Source organism: Callorhinus ursinus, unplaced genomic scaffold (assembly GCF_003265705.2).
Source record: "Callorhinus ursinus isolate GAN/ISIS: 27379988/994484 unplaced genomic scaffold, GSC_fseal_2.0 scaffold7, whole genome shotgun sequence".
Classification (NCBI taxonomy): domain Eukaryota; kingdom Metazoa; phylum Chordata; class Mammalia; order Carnivora; family Otariidae; genus Callorhinus; species Callorhinus ursinus.
Genome location: NW_027397069.1, coordinates 13224855 through 13238305, shown reverse-complemented (window position 1 = coordinate 13238305; position 13451 = coordinate 13224855). Strand labels below are relative to the sequence as shown.

The 13451-nt window shown below is 38.0% G+C and overlaps 1 protein-coding gene across 6 annotated transcripts in view; it reads left to right on the top strand.

Moving 5' to 3' along the window:
• The window catches only part of GPC5 (glypican 5), a 1333521-nt gene that overhangs the window by 574466 nt on the left and 745604 nt on the right, over window positions 1–13451 (top strand). The window lies entirely within an intron of this gene.

Sequence of the window (13451 nt, the reverse complement as noted above, 5' to 3'; positions counted from 1 at the left end):
AAAAAAAAAAAAAAAAGCTAAAACAAAACACAAAGGGAAATGGGACTAGGCCAGGTTTGCCAAGGTCTCATAGCAGACCAGTAATGAAAATGAATCTGGAGGGGCGCCTGGGTGGCTCCGGTGGTTAAGTGACTGCCTTCAGCTCAGGTCATGATCCTGGAGTCCCGGGATCGAGTCCCGCATCGGGCTCCCTGCTCGGCAGGGAGTCTGCTTCTCCCTCTGACCCTCCCCCCTCTCATGTGCTCTCTCTCTCTTAAATAAATAAAATCTTAAAAAAAGAAAAAGAAAATGAATCTGGAAAGGTAAGTTTGTTTCACACTGTGGTGAGGAATGTGTAATTCATTGGTTTATCTGAATCCCAGTTCTTGGATCCTGCTGTCATTGAATATCATGGGGCGTGGACTTTCCCAAGAACCTCTAAAGACAGGAGGCATATATGCAGGCAGATATTTGTAACCCCAGCAGCACCTCACTAATTTATGGGGTGGTAGGAACTGAGTCCAGAACCTAAGTGACACCTCCCTAAGCCAACACTAAACCTCTTCAGTTTTGTTTAAACTGAATAATCTGCTCATGCGGGGCTGGCGTTTGCCCGACAGCATATGCTCACATCTGAGTATCAGCACAGTTTCTGCATTATGTAGAATAAAGTTTGTTATTCGTATTTTATTTTGCTTTGTTTTTTATTGTGTTTTTGTTTGTGGTTTAGCTTTTAAAAAAAATCTAGATCATGATTCTGCTAGATTATAAAAATGTTTGTGCATATGCCTCTTTTTTTTGTTTCTTAAATTTTTTTCTGGAGAAACTCCACAGAATCCTTGAACGATTCCTTTGCCTAATGCCAAGAAAATCTACTTGATATATTCTCCTGAGAGCTTCATTCATATTACTTGCTGTTAATTTTGAGTGGGAATATTCCACCAGGCGACATGTCCTTTGTGGCTACCAAAAAAAAAAAAAAAAAGAAAAAGAAAGAAATGTTCTTAGGAAGAATTCTCATCTCAGGCAAGTTTCCACCTGGAAATACAATCAGTAATGTCAAGGACTCCATTATCTGCAATGTCACAGTTGATTGAGAGGGTAAGAGAGGTAGGCTAACATTAGCAACACAAAGACATTTAAAGTTCCATGATATATCTTAATGGAGACTTTCTAATGGTCTCTACTATTTTCAGAGGGTATGAGACATTTGACCCAATTCTAAAAATGAACACGATTGACAATTATGTTTTAAGGTGTCTTTCAAGTTTCAAGCCAGATTCTAAATATATAAATTCTAATCCTTAAATTCTAGATACGAGATAACTTAAATGTGATATGTTGAAACATATTTCAAATGGCAACAGAAGTTTTTTTCTATTGCCGTCTCTTTTATTTCATTGATTTAATACTATATCTAGTTGGGGGTTTAAAAGCCTGCATTCTTTAATTTTATTAAATTAAGAGATGTGTTGTATTTTTAAAATCAGTAAAGAATATATGCATCATCTTTGTCTCAATTTATAAATATGTCACATTCCAATAAATTTCTTTAAACCAATCAGTAAGACTAAGCTTTAAATTATAGGGTAGCTGAATCTAATTAATAATCATGTTTCTTTATTATACTTGAAGGGAAAAGCAGAAATGCTTCATTTCAAGATAGTAGTTTTCCAAAATGAGAACATAAAATTCTAGAAAGAAAATTGCACATCACATTTCTATGTGAGATCATACAAACCATGTGTCTTAGAGAGGGAAAATTATACTTTTCATAGTTCCTCATTTCTCTGTATTTTCTATATTTTCTTATATATTTAGCTGAATTACATTAAACTTCTTTCACATTCAAATTGTTAAATATCTGAATTCTCAAGCCAGTTGTTGAATACTACTAAGGGGAAAAAAAAAAGAAATTGGTAGTTCCTTATTTTCCAGTAACTTCTTTCACTGAACAAACTGGGTTTCCTTTGTTAATATAACCGTAATATAAAGAGCAGTGAGGTAAAAAACTTTTTGTCAGTCTTGTACTTAAAAAGTAGATGCCCCTGGGATCATGGCCCTACTTCCTGATAGGAGGTGCTTTGGAATGAATACATCAAGAGGTACCATGTACTGGAGGTTTGTGTTGTTTCATGGGGGCACTTTCCTAGAGCACATGTCTTCAATATGAAAGGATTTTCTGAAAGATGGATTTAAAGTTTCAGTCATAAGGGTAGGAGGCCAAAAATTCACAATTTGTTGCTTCCCCCCTTTATCTGTGATCGAGCAGCAGCTGGAACATAGAACTGACAAGCTGTACAGAGCACAGAAGTGATATTCTGCATGAGATTAAAAAAAGTCTGCAGAAATATGGGGAAGACAATAAGAGGAGGAAGTTCTAGAATTGAGAAGAAACTGTCGAGCAAGGTTTCATGACATGAAAAGGAAGAGGAACGCAGAAGAGTGAAAGATTTGATAAAAAATGGAACCACAAATTTTGCATAAGAGACCACTCCCCCAAATCCCCACAGATGTTAAGGGGAAGGCAAAGCAGTGTTGAACTTGATACAGGTCTAGCTAGGGAGGCAGCTGGGTGGTAGGTAGACAGAAAGAACAGATACAGACATAGATGGAATTATACACACATGAGAGGTATTAAATTATAATCAGCCAAAGAATATTTATAATATCCTACACAAGGAGAAATTTCTAAATTGTTTTGGGTTAATTAATTGCATCGTCTTTGGCAATCCATCTAATTTCCCTCTAGCAGAGATACAGTCGAAGACATCTTGAGGCATACTACTCTGGAGTCTCAGAAATCAGTACGATACCTTTATTCTGAGCTCTCTTGTGAACTTTTCAGCAAATTGATGCCACTGTGACTCACTCCCATCACCAGAGCTGCAATTTAGCGGACGTGTTAAGATTTCAGACTGTGGAACCGTAGTTTGTGCTTGGGTGTTGATTCCATAATTATTAGCAATATGAACTTGGTTAGGTCTCTTCAACTATCTGTGAAATGGTAGGTAGCAGTCATCATCAGTCAAACCATTTAATCAGTCAAAAATGTATCTTCTCAGGATGCCTGGATGGTTCAGTTGGTTAAGCACCGGACTCTTGGTTTCTGCTCAGGTCATAATCTGAGAGTGGTGAGATCGAGCCCTTTGTTGGGCTCTGTGCTCAGCAGGGAGTCTGCTGGGGATTCTTTCTCTCCCTCTCCTTCTGCCCCTTTTTGCCTGCCCGTGCACAGCGCACTCTCTCTCTAAAATAAATAAATACAGGGACGCCTGGGTGGCTCAGTCAGTTAAGTCTGCCTTCGGCTTAGGTCATGATCGATCCCGGGATCCTGGGATCAAGTCCTGCATCGGGCTCCTTGCTCAGCCTGTCTCTGCTACTGCCCCTGCTTGTGCCCTCTCTCTCTCTCTCAATCACTGACAAATAAAAACTTTATAAATAAATAAAGAAATAAATGAATTCTTTTTAAAAAAGAAGAAAAAATATTTCTTCTCACTCTTTTTTTTTTCCCTAAGTGCCCTGTCCTTTCTTCCTTAATCATACTTGCTACTCTCACTGCAATATTTTCTCTCACTTAGATCTCTGTTGCCTCCTATACTGCTTCCTGTACCTTCCTACCCAAACCCAAAGGCTGCCTCTCACCTTTGAAAGTGCCCATTTGTAGCCCTTAGGAAGATTATCCTCTAGACTCAATTTACCATGATGCTGGGGTGGGTTTATCATTCAGCTCTTCCCATTTTGTCACCCTCTCACCCACACTAGCTCAGTGTCCTTACCTTGAGGACAATGCCATCAGGTATTGATAGTCATCAAAATTTGCCCATCAGGTTCATAACTTTGTGGACACGCAAAGACTATCACAGACCTTTTGGGTCCTCAGTGCTCTGTGTAGCTGTTATCCAATTCCCTGGCCTCACCTTTTCTGACCTCCTGTGATTTAGTGACTGTTGCTTCCGCTTTGGGATCTTACTTCTTGGGTCAGCTCTCACACCCACTCATAAGCTACAGCTCTCACTTCTCACGTCTTTTCTTCCTGCATACCGCTTTAATTATACTTTGCTGGCATTCCTTCACATTAATTGAATATCTTGGAATGTGGCTCACAGTATTTGTAATAATACATACATCTGCTCTCATCTTGTGACTTAAATGTTCAGAGATGATTCATCCCAGCCTTTATCATGCCAGACTTGGCACTTCCTTAATTCAACAATTATCTGTCCTTGAATCTTACCCACAGCCATAACTGTAGTATCTTGACTCATATAAACCCTCCTGGGTAATCATCTCCTTGCTTGCTATTTTCCACCTCAGTCCTTTACAGTTTAGACTCTGGTGTATAACAATTAGTAAGTGTCTTTAACCCTTTTGCAGTGACCCTTGTTCTTACATTCCCACGAACAAGCCCCAAACATAAAATAGCATTCCTACATTCGTTGCCTGCCTACCTTCTTCTTCAAAAGAAAGCTTCTGTTCTTCAGACATATCAGTTCATCTCTCTAAGTGATCTATTAAATCCTCCCACTCTCGTCTAGACCTGTAAGATCTTTTTGTAAATTTCTTCCCTAATCATATTAAGAAGTTGAAAATTCTCCAACACTTTCTGCAAACTCTATGTATCTTTCTGTTCTTATGTGATCTCCTTCTTACAGCCAGTTGTCTTGAGGAGGTGGTTAGTGTTTATCATTTCCACTTCTTCACATTATACTTACTCCCTGGAATCCTTCCACTTCTACGACTCCTTGTAATTGTGTTTACGAGGCCCACTGACCACTGGGTCTTTGAATCCATTAGGTATTTTCCTGTGTGATTTTAGCTGATTTGCCTTCAGAATCTGACACTATCAATCAAACTTTTGAAGAGACACCTGGGTGGCTCAGTCGGTTGAGGTCCAACTTGTGGTTTCAGCTCATGTCATGATCTCAGAGTCGTGAGATCAAGCCTCATGTCAGGCTCCATGCTCAGTAGGGTGTCCACCTGAGATTCCTTCTCTCCCTCCCCCTCTGCCCCTCCCCCTAAAATAAATAAATCTTAAAAAAAAAGAGAGAGAGATAAAACACCTTTTTTGAAAACCCTTTCCTAACTTGGTTTTTATGATACAGTTCTCCCCTACCCAATTCTTTCTACCTCTCAGATAGGTATTCATCAGGTTCTTTTGATATTTTCTCTTTCTACCTGTACCCTTCTAGTGCATAAGATTCTGCTCTCAATTCCATTTTCTCTCCTCACTGCATACTCTCTTTGGATGATCTCATTCATATCTATGGCAACTGATGCAGTTAAATGCAAATGACTTGGAAGCCTGTACCTTGAACAGCAATTTGCTCAGATTTAGGCCCGTGTATATAATTGTTTGCTAAAACCTTGACTTGGGTATATTACTTATTCCTCAAATTCACACAACCCCTAAATGAAATCTTTTAGTCCTCCAAAGCTCCTCCCTTTTCAAATTTCTTATCTCAGTGAATCACTGCATAATCCAACCTGTATTATTGTTTCTACATCATTTCATTCAAATTTGGACAATTCTTTTTCTTCTTGTATAATCTTTGCTTTTCATGCCTCCTGCCACGGCGGTGATTGGGACATTAATTCCCTTCATTAGGAACGTTCCTGGTCCCACTCCTATTCAATTTCAATCTCTCTTTTACTTTATACAGTAGTGTTCTTAAAATACAATTCTGATTGTCTCCTGTGGTAAAGACTGTTTATTTTTCCCCTGTCCTTGATAGAAGTTCTGACCTTTGTTGTATGAAACACAAAAAAGTCCTGAGCACCTCTCCAGCCTCATCCATCGAATGGTACCCATCTTGCACACATTCTTCTAACCATTTCAAACTTCTTGTGGTGCCCTATGACCCACGCTGCCTTACACCACAGGACTATGCACATGTTGTCTTTGTAGGAAGCTCTCTTTTCTGCCCTTGACTTTGGAGTGGTAGGATGAATACTCATTTTAACATTCTTCTGAATTGCTCTGTTTGTTTTCATAGAACCCTAAATTAAATTGTCAATTTAACTGTCTGTGTCACCCACTGGATAGTGTCTTTCATCTGATTCATAGAACATTATAAAGGGTAAGCATAATACCTGCAGAATAATTATGAATTACTAGCTTTTAAGGAGTCAGGAATATCAGAAGGTCTTTTTATTTCTACAAAAAATGTATGTGTGAATATATGTGAAATTGGGTGTACTCTCAGGACCCTAGAGAGGATGAACTGTCCAAATGATTTCTGCCTAGACTTCTATACTCTCAGATGTAGAGGAGAGAGATTAAAAATTAAATATTCTCTTATATTCTAGGTAAGATGTTGATATTTTACGGTATTAATTTTGTATTTTATACCAAAGCATAAATAAAGCATAATTCAATGTGAATCATATAGAAAAAGCCTATGAAAGTTGAATTCACTCATCCATGTGTTTGCTGACTAAATTAAACAATTCTAATCAAACTAGTTTTACTGCATAGACAAAGCTTAAATGTTTCATCAGTTATACAACTTCTATATTGTTTTATAAAACATAATAGAATACAGTATATATACACAGTGCAAAACCAAAAGTAGATGAAATTAGACATATAAATACTAGTACAGAGAAGTTATAAATAGTTAGAAAACGAAGGCTAAAATAAAGAAAAATATAAGTATTCAGTCCAAAAGAAACTGGATAGTAATTATAGTTTTAGGTATAGTTTCCTAGTAGCCATGTTAAAATAAAGATAGCATCATTTAGGAGAAGCTTTCCTCTGAAGAAGAAAAACTTTTCCCAGTGCTGAACTGTGATATAAATGCCTTTCCTGGGATGTTATATGTGGGCCACTGAATGATGATATTCTTCAGCAATATTCTATATTAAGTGACAATGGATTTCTTATGATTATTTGTTGTATTGTCCTTTTAAAAAAATTAGGGCATGACCTCAAAATTTACTCCAGAGAAGGTAATTCTGTTAAAGACAAGGCAATATAGTTCAAGTTCATAGACTTGTGATGATCTGATTTGACCAAGGCTAAAATTTACAACACCCAGAGGAGTGACAGCCTTCAAGTGATTTTCTGTAACTGTTACAGCTGGGCTGTTTATTAAATGTACACTTTTGTCTGATGACACTTTAAGGTTTTCTAGTTGTATTAAAAACATAAAGTTCTAAAAATAATTCTTAGAAAGAATAGTTTACGTCATGCAAGTACATGGCATGTTAATTTTAATGCTTCAGTATTAAACTAACAAGGAAGGGGTGTTACCTTTCCTAAAGTATTGGTGATCGATAAACAAGAGTTTAGTTGTTTTTTTCTCCTTACAACATTTTATAAATGAGCCGTTGTTTTATTAGAAGAAAAGAGGAAGAAAGTGGAACAACATCTGCCAAATATACGCTATATAGTACATACTAGTGCCAGATTATTTCACAAAAATGATATTAGTAAATGTTAGAATTAAACTTGTTAAAATGAAAGCTGGCTAAAAGTAGCTATTTAACTTTTGTGGATATATTGAAATCCAATATGGAGGGAGCTGTGTCTACATGGGTTCATGAAAGCAAATTTTAGGAAGAAGTATGTTTTTCAGCAGCATTCTGAAATCACTGGCTAAAACCACAGACATCAGTGAGAAGAGCTTATAAATACTGATTTATAATGAACTTAATGAATTAAGTTCATTCCTGTAGGTTCATATCGTAGATAAGTTTAGGGTACTTGTGCCTGAGTTGTATTTTAAGTACGGTCATATACAAGTACAATACAATTTATTTTATAGAGTTTTCCTTTGGGGGATAAAAATTATTAATGTATGTGGTTACCGGGAGCTCCCTCTCTCTGCTTGTTAATGGGGATACTGGCTTTGCCTGCTCAGTTTGTTCTTCTCTCCTCACTCCTGTTCTCTGAGAAGGTCCTGCTGGTGGGCAACGGACAGATGATTTGCTCTTTGTTGTTGCCACATCAGCACAATGATAAGAGGGAATCAGGACTTGAAAGACAAGAGGAAGGGAATATGGATCGATGGATGCATTTAGGTTAGGTCTGGGGGCAAAGAAAACATATACACAGTTCATGGGTGGTAATGGAGGTTATGAACTAAAGGGATTTAAAGAAAAAGGAAAATGGATGAAAAAGAGGAATGTAAAGATGTGTGCTTTGCATTATACTCTTCTTCAGGGGTTACCAAAATACAAGTAGAGCCTTGAGTTGTTTTAAAAATTATTTTCAACATTTTTTTAAAAACTGGAGTGCTGTATCATGTGGGTCACATCTTTGTATGCGTATGCATTTTAATAATATGATAAGAGAGAACGTGTTTAAATTGCTTAGGCTGAAGGTAATGTGGAAGAGTCTCCGGGTGGGGAGCATGTAGGTCTTGGGTAGGAGTCAAGTCCAGGCTCTGAGCATAACTGGCTATATGTCTGTGGGTATGTTTCATATGGAGAGAAGGAGATTCAGCAAAGGGTAAAATGGGTAAGCACTAAACCACTGATGTTTTAAGAATATATTCAGGGGAAAAATAATATGGAGAGGGGCTTTTAGGGCATAAGAGCAAGTAAAATATAAGGTGGACATTATGAAAAGTTTCTTGAAAGCTTACTGAAAATTGAAGCTTCTTTAAAGCATATTTTGATTGTTTGCACTGTCTGAAACATTTGTGTCCTTGTCAACCATGAAAAGAAGAAGAAACCCTCTAAGTAGTGAAGAGAAATAACTGACATCCATTGAGCCTTTTAAGTGAGCAGGTTATTCTATTGTAACATCTGGGATATAAAAGGTAAATAGTCCCTCAGGAAGTCATTCTGTGCCACATTCTCTAAGAAAGTGCATAAAAGGAATCATCTAAATCATCTGAAATTTTGTGGGCCTGCTCCAGATGTGGCTGGCATTCTCCTAACTCTGCACAGCTGCTTCCTCCTCTGTGACATTCATGTCAGGATGCCCTGAGTTCCTCCATTGTCCAGGAAGGCCCATCAGCATTTTAAGGAAAACTCTAGCAAGAAGCTATCAGGTTTTGTTCCTCCTGCTGTCATTCTTGGTGACTTTAGTGTCTTTGTGAAAAATACATCCAACAGCCTGGCTTTACAGCTTATTGATCTCCTTATCTTCAATAACACGCATCCCCAGTCTAACTTAGCCATCCACAGTCATCACCCTTTTGGGCACCATGACATCTTCTGTAGCTACGTCATACCAGATTGTTAAATTCTGGTATTCCTCTCACTTTTGACTTCAATTCCTTATCCTTTTAGTTCTCTGAAACTTATATTTTCTCTACACATCGTATATGACCTCACACAGAGCAATATTTTCAAATCTATTTGTATTTTTTGTAAACCTCACAGTTCCTTCTTGGCCTCCGTTAGTTACCCGATATCTCCTAGGCACCGCAAATCTTTTGCAACATGGAATGTTGGAATCCAATTGGAAGGATACCAGTTCCAAGCCAAATTCATCTTCCATCCCTGCTTCTACACCAGTGAGAATCATATTCATATAAATGCAGCCATGTGAACATATGTCTTCAAGTAGCACTTCTTTTTCAGTGCTAAGTGCCATCTTGATGCTTTGTTAATTTGGGATCAGGAGATAGAAAGGGGAGATTCAGACAGAGTGTGACACTTTCACAGATGCCCTAAAACCTGAGTTTGATGTCCCAGCGATGTGTCCCAGAGCTCCTTCCAAGCCTCCCATCCCTGCATCTTCCACCTGTATTACAATTTATTCCTTACTTCGTATCCCTACTAAACTATTAACTTCCTGGGAATAAAATCAAGCTTGAGTCTGGTTTTTATTGTTACATTTATATCATAGCAAAGTGTCTGGTACATAATTCATATTTAATAAGTAGTTATTGAGTGAATGGATTAATTACCCTCAGTAACTTCTGCCAACCCTCTGTTCAAACCCAACTCTTGTTTTCATCAAGTGACATATTCTTTTTACTGGACATAAAGACATAAGGCATCACCTACCTATGTTTAATGCTACTGTTCCCACCCTCATAAACTCATCTGCAACTGGGTAATAAGAGGTCCTTTCACATTGTCTTCTATCTTTCCTCATTTGTTACTGCGTCTCATGTCTCTGTTTTCAGACTTTCTCACTTCTCTGATCTCCTGTTTCACTGAGAGACATCATTCACGTTCCCATTCTAAAAGCACCCACTTTTGCATGTCACTTCTGGTCTCTAGCTATTATCTTGCTGTCCCCTTTCTAATCTTCCCTTTGCTACTTTATTAACATCCCATTCGTACGTCATTCTAAGGTAGAGTAGCTTCTCTTCTAACCACTTCACCAAAACTGCTCTTTCCTACCATAAACACTCCTGTCCATGCCGTGCTCCCCATATTCCTGAAGATGGTATGGTCCATGATACAGTGTTCCCCAGGAAGCAGATTTAGAGATGGAGTTTAAATAGTAGCATGCTTGCTGGGGCACCTGGGTGGCTCGGTCATTGGGCGTCTGCCTTCGACTCAGGTAATGATCCCGGGGTCCTGGGATCGAGCCCCGCATCGGGCTCCCTGCTCCGCGGGAAGCCTGCTTCTCCCTCTCCCACTCCCCCTGCTTGTGTTCCCTCTCTCGCTGTGTTTCTCTCTGTCCAATAAATAAACAAAATCTTAAAAATAAATAGTAGCATGTTTTTTGGAGAGTACACTTGGAACACCACCTGTGGAGGTGAGAAGATGGAAGCAGGATCAGGAGTGGAGGGGGGGGGAAACTGGGCTGCAAAGACGCCCCGGACTACAGGTGCACGTCCTCTCATGAGGACTCTGGAGGTAAAATGACCCATTGGAATTGTCCCACACTGGACTGAGGTGACTGGGCCTTTATACCCCTCAGGTCCCTTCTCTGCCCCTCTCCTCTGCCCCCTAGTCTCTCTTCAGTCAGTCACTGGATATGGCCCACACCTGGAAAGGGCATGACCTCGGGCAAAGAGACCCTGTGGAGCAGAGGCGATAGCCAGAGGGCTCACGGCAAAATCCTGTCTACTGACACAACTCTTGGCAGCTGAGGAACGAGTCCAACTCAAGGGGCTATAGTAATGCATCTCTGTCTATTGCATGCACAAGTGATGGTACTGGAGGTTTTATAATGTTACTTTTATTCTCTGTTTCATCTTTACTCTTCACTATATTTCAGTCATGATCTTTAGGTTTCAAAATGACACTTAAGATTCAGCAGAGAATATACAGCTTCTTAAACATGGGGAATTAAATTTGAAAAAGAAAAGGTGGCATAGTGCAAGGATGCCATAAAACATAAAAAATAAGGGGTTTAAAGAGAGAACTAGCAGTCAATCTCATAAATGCCACAATTAGGTTAATTAGGGTAAGTCTTTTACTTTATCTAGAAAGCAATCGTTGGCCAAGAAACTAACATTAATAGAAGTATTGAAAGATTTACGTCAGAATTAGTTCCTAAGAAACAAGAAAAAATAGGAAACATGGATTATTATTCTTCGTTTGGGGAAAAAAAAATCCAAAAACTAGTTTTAAAAAATATTTCCAGTATTTCCCAGCATTGTTTCACACATTTAAAAATCACCAATAAAACATTTCAATTAAAGAGAGCATATTTCAGTCCCTCATCTGGGAGTCATGAGATATATTTATTGAAATGATTGTTAGAGGAACGTAGTCTGCAGAAGGTCAGTTCTACAGTAAGACAGAAAGGCAGACCATTTGTTGTTCAGTTTGACCATTCCTTTCAGAAACCTGAACTGTTTTTCTCTTTATTATTCCTGTAAATATTTAATATTTCTTATACTTGTAAAGAACATTTCCTCTAGAGATCGTCCCCTAATGATTCGGGTCTGAAACCTTGTGTCCTTCCTTATAAAATTCTGAATTCTTCAGTGAGAAAATTTACCTGGCCTAATCATGTTACAAAATAGGTTCTGTATCAACTCATTTTTTTTTAAATGCTATATGGTATAAGAAGGCAATGTGTAATGTTTCACCAATTTCCTGCATGAATTCGCTTAATTTAGTCATTCAAGAAATAGTTATTGAATCCACACCATGTCCCAGCCACGGTTAAGACATTGGTATGACCCGGTGAACAAGACTGGCTGGGTTCCTGTCAGTGCTTTTATAAGCAAATTACTATGTTTATTCCAAAATGTCAAAATATGGTCTTTGGTTTGCCTATCTAAACAGTAAGATTAAAAAAATTCAATTTTATTTGTACTTTTTTTCAAAAACTCAATTTAGTATTGTTGCTGGGCACATACACACAATTTTTGTTGAAAATCTAGAAATGTAAACAATATGGCAATTTTTAAAATTAGAGATTAGAGATTTCCTGGATGGACATCATATTAATATTATAAATCAGAGGTGGAATTTCTCTTCATCAAACCACTTGTAATGTCATAATTAGTAAATCATGCTTTTGTATATATCTTTTGCTTTTAAATTATCTGCCTTAATTAATGAGTTAAGTTAATTTTACGCATGAGTTTAATAACTGAAATTTGTTAGATTCAATATGATGAAATCTTTTATCATTTCAAAATAATCCAAAAAAATTTTAGTTGGGGGATGCATATTTAATGAGATTATGACTTCTATATGTTACTCTAAACTTCATGTGCAAATTATATGGAGTTAGGTTGGATATGGTACTATAATTGTATTTCCTAAGTAATGAACAAAAAATTTAAATGTAGCAAAAAGGAAAAAAAAAATCAACAACCACCAAACAAAATAGGAGACAGTTTTGGGAAAGTGGCATTGAGGAAGGGGGACAGGTTGAACATTCAGGCACAACTTGTACTGTTTTTAACCACAGAAACACCTGCCACCACCACCAATTAGCGTGTGCGTATGCACGTGCATGTGCACAAACACATGCAAACACAGAGGCGCACATATACTCACTCTGAAGAGCAGTATAACACAAAAGTTTATGAAATCCTGGGAATTCCCATTCATTACTCACCATTTGTAGAGCATCTTATTAAAGCCGTAGGTAATAAACCTACCTGAAAAAAAAAAATAAGGTAAACCACCAAACTCATACAAGATCTCAGCAAAAGCACAGAAATCTCCCCATTTTCCAGAACCCTGTGTTGAGTGAGGGTAAATGTTCCAAAGGCTGAGGTATTTCCTCCTCTGTACATTTGATGCATCCCGGTACAGACGATGCTCCGCAGGAGTCCATTCCCCCAAAGAGGCTGCCCAGGCCATGCTCATGCACACCCCCTCCATGGTCACATGTGCACCAAAGGCTTCCCAGTTGTGGAATGAGTAAGTCATAAAGAAAAAATACACAGCATAGGAAGTATAGTCAGTGGTCTTGTAATGCTCATGTAGGTGACGGACAGTAACCACTCTGGTGGTGAGCACAGTATAACATGTAGAATATTTGCATCAGTATGTTGTATGCCTGAAACTAATGTAACACTCTGTCAACTGTACTTCAATGAAAAAATAAATTTAAAAAAATAATCAAAGCAGAACCCAGACCGCTAAGCTGT